Below are 6,363 nucleotides of genomic sequence, written 5' to 3'. Positions count from 1 at the left end.
ATTGTCTTAAAAACAAATCAAAGATTATATATATATATATATATATATATATATATATATATATCACATCCTTTTTAAAAAAGAAGCAATAATGGGAATTGCATTGGCTAAATTTCACTTTCTCTAAGGCAGTGGTCTCAGCCAGTGGCAATTTTACTCACCAGAGGACACTTGGCAATGTCTTGAAACATTTTTGGTTGTCGCATAGGGCAAAGTGGGGGTGGGGGGAGGGTACTGGAATCTAGTGGATAAAGGTTAGGATGCTGCTAAACATCCTACAATGCACAGGTTAGTTCCCCACAAGAGAGAATTATCTGGCCCAAAATGTTTGAGGTTGAAATACCCTACTCTAGGGCTAAGAAACTGCTATATCTTAATATCGCCTTTGACTTCATGCAGGACATGGACTGAAAAACTGAAAAAAAATGTGCCAAGCCCTAGACCCTTTTTACCTGAGGTAGATTTAATGCTGATTTGCAAATGAAAAGGAAGAAGGAAACTCTACTAGTTGCGAGCTATCTTGCGAAGATGAAGTCATTTAGGCAGACTACTGAAAATGCCAGTGGTCGTAGTCCTAGTCATAGGGAGGGAGTTGGAGCACTAAGGGGCCATTATCTGGTTATAATTGGTCAGTGTCCCACTGACAGAGCCCGGGCACGTTCAGGCGCGCACAAGTAAAGGCCCTGGGCACGGGGCCAGGCTGTCCAGATGTGTGCAGGCTGACATACAAACCCTGACCCCGGACGTATGGACCTTGACTCCAGAGCCTGCTGTGCAGGCACTGGGATCTGGTTACATAAGCTCTTACTATAAGCATGACTACATTTGCAGGAGGGAGCATGCGTACTTCCATGCGCTCGCCTCCCACAAAACCTCTATATAATGGTTGCGATTGCTGATTAAAGATGCTGGTTTCTCCTCAAGTTGGCTCCATGTACCTTTTTTACACTGGGCATCTCATTGCCAAAACCTCCCACGCAGCATCCCCCGCTTCCCTCGATGACACTTGGCGTAGTCAGCAGGATGAGGTGAGTGCCCCCTCTGCCCCGTTGGAGGAACTGCCCCAGGTAATTGGGATGTGGCCCCTGACATCCCTCTGGTATCTGGTCGCGGCATACCTGCTGGCGTGGACTCCACCAGGGGACTGGGATGCCATGCACCCCCGACCAGAAAACTTTCAGAAAGCCCTGGAGGTGTTCGAGCCAAACGTCCCACTGCACACCAGGAGGCGGCCGGCCAGCTGGGTGGTCTGGATGTTCCTGGCAGTCTTACCACTTGCTAGCCATGACATTCAGGAGTATGTGAACAGGGTGCAGCACTTAGAGCGCCAGGAAGAGGACTTGGAGCAATGCCTGGTGGCAGCTCAACGCATGCTCCAAGGGTCCCCCAAGTCGGAGGTGCCCTCCCGGGTTAGCAGCCCAAGGGGACCTGTACGGAGCACTGGACCAGTGGTGCAACAAAGGGTGGAAGTCAAGGAGCTGCTGGCTCCTAGGGGTGGAGCCGCCAGACCGCGGCAGTCCATGAGACATATTTTCTATACCGCTTACACAGCCATGGAGCTGCGAGAGCTTGTGAAGCAGTGCAAGCAGAGGCTGGGTGAGTCAATCCCCACTTGGTTGTTGTGCTTTGGGGATGATGGGGCAGACAACACAGAGTTAAGCCCCACCTAGATGGCACAGCTGGCCAGCATCACCACGGTGCCCTCCCTGTGGCAGCATTTGCAAAATGTGCCCCAGACCAACACCCAAGTCATAATCAGACCCTAATCAACTGGCTCATGGCTGCTGCCCACATGGTCTGGGACAATGCAGGGGACTTGCAGGAGAATGTAAGTGGACCACCTACATGGACTTGGTACAAGTCATACGAGAGATGGGCATGTGGTAGAATATGTTTGCTTTACAGTATAAAAGTCCTGATGAAGAGATAGTTACACCCCGTATGATAGACTTTATCCTTGCTAACAGCCTGCCAGGAACTTTTGGGACTATGGCTGCTTTATTAGCTCCCTATACAGACCGGCCCATCCATGAGGTCACAGGGGCTTTGGCTAGACTGGGGGACGTGGAAGTCCGTCGGCAAGGCCGGACTCTGCAGGCATAGGCTGTGGCTGGAAAGGACATGAGTCACCTCCGTCCCCTGAAATGGGATACAAAAGCCACATCCAAGGGCCAGGGCAAGGGAGGCAGGGGGACCCTGTAAGGTGAGATGCCGGCAAATGTGATTTGACCTGGTGGGCACTGGGCTGGTCGAAGGGAAACTAGATGGCCAGCCCCTCGAGGTCTTCTTAGCCTTCTGGCAGAAGCTAAAGCCTGAGCAGAAGTTTACCACAATGCCCCAAAGTAACAGAAGGGGGTTGCCCGGGAGTAGCACCTAGCTGACTTCCTCCCTGACTAGGGAGTGGGCCGGGNGAGTTCCTGAGATTATAAAATACTGTATTCTGAAAGAGTCATTTCTAAAGAATAATTGACATTCTTTAAGAAATGTAGCTCAAAAAGAAAGAAAGGAAGGAAGGAAGGAAGGAAGGAAGGAAGGAAGGAAGGAAGGAAGGAAGGAAGGAAGGAAGGAAGGAAGGAAAATGAAGAAAGAAAGAAAGAAAACCCACCAGGTAGGTTAAGAATTAAATTAAACTACAACAAAGCCAAGAGCAAAAACTGCAAATCTATACTTCCTGAACTTCAGAGATTTACACCGAGTTACTCTTTTAAATTAATACTGGTCTACTTCCCAATGTCTAAGAAATTCACCCACTTACCTCCAAAGCCTTTATTTATATACTTAAGTTAGAGCAGAACAGATCAAAATCAAATGTTCAAGTGCCTACTATGTGCCAATTCTTGTGTGAGCTATTCCATAGGCTTTTCACATCTTAAAGGCTTATAACAAAATAGACTCAAAAAACAATTTTTGACAAAGTTGTTCTTCACCTACTCTTCTAGCTTGAACTGCTCACAGAAATAATATCCAAGGAAAGAGAATAAACCTGAAACACCATGACCCAAATCGTCACTTTTATACCTTGCAATTGCAAGTAAATAGCCTGTTAGGGGCAAATTCAATTTCTTCTTTGCAGCCAAAAGCTCTACAGCCAAGCATGTAACTTCCTTAGACACATTTATATAGAGTCAAGTTCACAAAGTACAAATGATTATAAGATGTCACTCTTTGTATCTGATATTTATAAAAGCATGTAATCTACTCTCATATATGCACATATGCCCATACCATTCTCATTATTCATTCATAATATTAAACCATAAAATGCTTTCTCCATCTAAAATCTTTGGTTAAACAAAAATGACTGATGTAATTGAACAATGGTAAAAAAAAATAAATTAAATAACCCATGTCAGTCACACTTTGAGATGATCCATAAGCATATAAAATTAGGAGACTCCTGGGAAATTTTTCAAGATTTCACTAAAGAGAAACAGATTTTGGTAGATTCTGAACCATTAATTTTCCCTTCATTTTGAATAATTATAGATCTATCAATTGAAAGTGAATTACAGAATGTCATTTGATCAGAGTCAGTCATTGTGATGGAGTCAACCACTAGGCCAGGTGCTCCAGCTAGAAAACTAGGGTTCTTTGAGAACAGTGAAGAATATAAATTTAACACACACACAAAAAAAACCCTCATTATAAAGTACACTTTCCATGCATATAAAGTGAATACTTATGTCAAATATTATTTTGCCTTAATAAAAATGAAGACATAGTTCTAAGAAAGAAGAAATAAAAAGAAAGAACATGGTAAATCTTTAAAATCTCTCATTTTTTAATTGCCCTTTAAATTTTTTTTCTCTTGAAACAATAATTACATTTCTAGGAATTTATTCTAAGAAAATAATTCTTTTTTTAAAAATTTATTCTAAGAATCATAATTCTTCTCAAATAAGGACTTTACTGAGGATTATTTATAAGAATAAAATTGTATCAATAGCCTAAAAATCTCTCACTAAAAGATGAACTTGTGAATTCTGGCAAATCCATCTAATGAGATATTAGTCATCCTTTAAATATCATGTCTTCGATAACTTTTACTATCTTAGAAAATGTTCACAGTATAATATTAAATTAAAAAAATAAAATACGGGTGGGCTGAGTGGTGTGTTGGTTAGGAGTTTGCTTGGGACACCAGCTCTGAGCAGTAGGGCCCCGGTTCAGATCCCACATAAGGGCCAATGACGCTGCACCCTCTACAGCTAAGATGGTGAACAACAGCTCGACCTGGAGCTGGGCTGCTGTGAGTCACCAGCGACGGCATAGGCTGCAGTGGAGCTGGCCATCAGCTGGCGTGAGCTATCCTGAGTTGCCGTGAGCCACCGTGAGCAGCGGTCCAATGGCCGGCGATCGACTGCTTCACCCAGGGAGAGTGCAATGATAATACCAACATGGGTCAGTGAAGTGACATCCTCCACAACTAGACTGAAGAACAAAAGGACAGCAACTTGTCCATTCTCTTTCCCCGATTCCCCAGCGCTGCTCCCCTCCCCCAATTCCCCAATAAAATATTTAAATAAATTAAATTAAATTAAATACAGGCTAGTATGTACATTTTTAATGTTTCATATACATAAACATACAAAAAAGAGGGCTAAAGGAAATATAGTCAAACAGCATCTGTGCTTCTCTATGAATAGTAAGATTATATCATTTTCTTTGCATACTATTATGTATCCTACACATTTCCTGTGATAAGCATGCAATATTTTATTGAACATAAAGACAATTATTTCTTTAAAAGAGCAGACAGGAGGAAACCTTGGGAAGTGAAAGACATGTTTATGGATAGATTGTGGTGATGTACTTTTCTCCAAATTCATCAGGTTATATATACCAAATACTATATTCAGATTTTGTATATCAATCATACCTTGATAAAGTAGTTGAAGAAAAGATTTTTTTTTTATTGTTTTTTGGGGTTTTTTTGTTTTTATTTAAGCTGAGTCACTCTGCCACCTGTTGGCAGCTCAGCAGCTGCTCAGCTCGGAAATCAAACCACTGTTGCTCAGAGTTCAAACTCTTGAGCGAGCTCTTAACCAACTGAGCCACTTGGCCAGCCCTCGAAAAGATTTTTTAATTGTTAATTTTGTCTAAATCTTCCTAATACACAAAACGTCATAAACAATAAGAACTAAATTATGTAAAAATATCTTGAAACTGAATTCAGGAAATTTCACTACAATTTCTTTGTGCTGTGAACCCATTATTCTTATAATTGTTGTTTCATTTTGTTAATAGTTTTTAAATTTAAGTAATTAGTACTCTAAGGGATTATGTTTTATTGTTTGCTGTTTGATGATGATGATGACTAGTTTTTCTTCTCTGGAAAGTCTGTTTTGTCCTTCCACTCAGCATATTATCAGGAATCATTAACCATTAGCTATCTGATTAAAATTATTTACTTGAGATCCAGTTGCCACTTAATTATGAGCTGAACACCTGTACCACATGACCATACAAATGTTTTCCAAATGCTGTCGATGAGATAAAGGTGCCATCATTGAGTAAATTTGGAAATTACGGCTTAGCATCTCCCACCACTTCCCAACTTTGGAAAGTCAGAATTTAAATATGGATATTTTTTTGAGAGGTAATGTTATATAAGAACCTGTATAACTTGACTTAACCCACTTTTCCGCGAATTTATTTCCTACAGGATCCTTTCCCAGAGTTTACATTTTAATAATCTGAGGAATTAGTGTTTTGGGAAAGTGCTTAGCAAGCTTTAATTTGTAAAAGCATCACCTGGGATAGTGTTGAAATTCATAATGTAGTAAATCAAGGATGAGGCCCGAGAGTCTGCACTTTTAACAATCTGCTTGGTGACTCCAGCATTGCAAGTCTTCTGACCACATGTTGACTCCTAGTTCTAGAGAACATACTTTCAGAACAGAGAAAACCCTGGAATGTACCCTACACCCCCCCTACCCGCATACATCCATTTTTCTCTGTGAACTAGCATTCTTTCATCAGACATTTATTGAACACAGAGACACTGTATGAGGCATGATATCAGATGAGTATCAAATGTTAGCTTTAAAATTTAAATAGCTGAAAATATAACAGCTTTGGTTTAGAAAATGCCTTATGTTGTCTTTCCACATGGGTTAATTCATAGTCCAAACAACCTGGTTTAATATGTTACTGAATGGGCACTTAACAGTAAATGCCTGTAGCCTAGGCTGGGCTCACAGCTATAATAAATTCAGATGGCAGCTAATTTGCATGGAACACCTTAGTTAGCATCAGCATTTCTATTGTAACAGCCTTGTTATGTTAACATTTAGACCAAGAGTGAACTCTTGCTAATTCTCTAAAGTCACATTAAATTGTCTTAAAAACAAATCAAAGATT

At 41.1% G+C, this 6,363-nt stretch overlaps 1 pseudogene; it reads left to right on the top strand.

Moving 5' to 3' along the window:
• LOC109387338 (protein DEK-like) overlaps positions 1–6,363 on the top strand; it is a 48,479-nt pseudogene that overhangs the window by 661 nt on the left and 41,455 nt on the right.

Source organism: Hipposideros armiger, unplaced genomic scaffold (assembly GCF_001890085.2).
Source record: "Hipposideros armiger isolate ML-2016 unplaced genomic scaffold, ASM189008v1 scaffold_154, whole genome shotgun sequence".
NCBI classification, from domain to species: Eukaryota; Metazoa; Chordata; class Mammalia; order Chiroptera; family Hipposideridae; genus Hipposideros; species Hipposideros armiger.
This window is presented reverse-complemented; position numbering and strand designations above follow the sequence as displayed.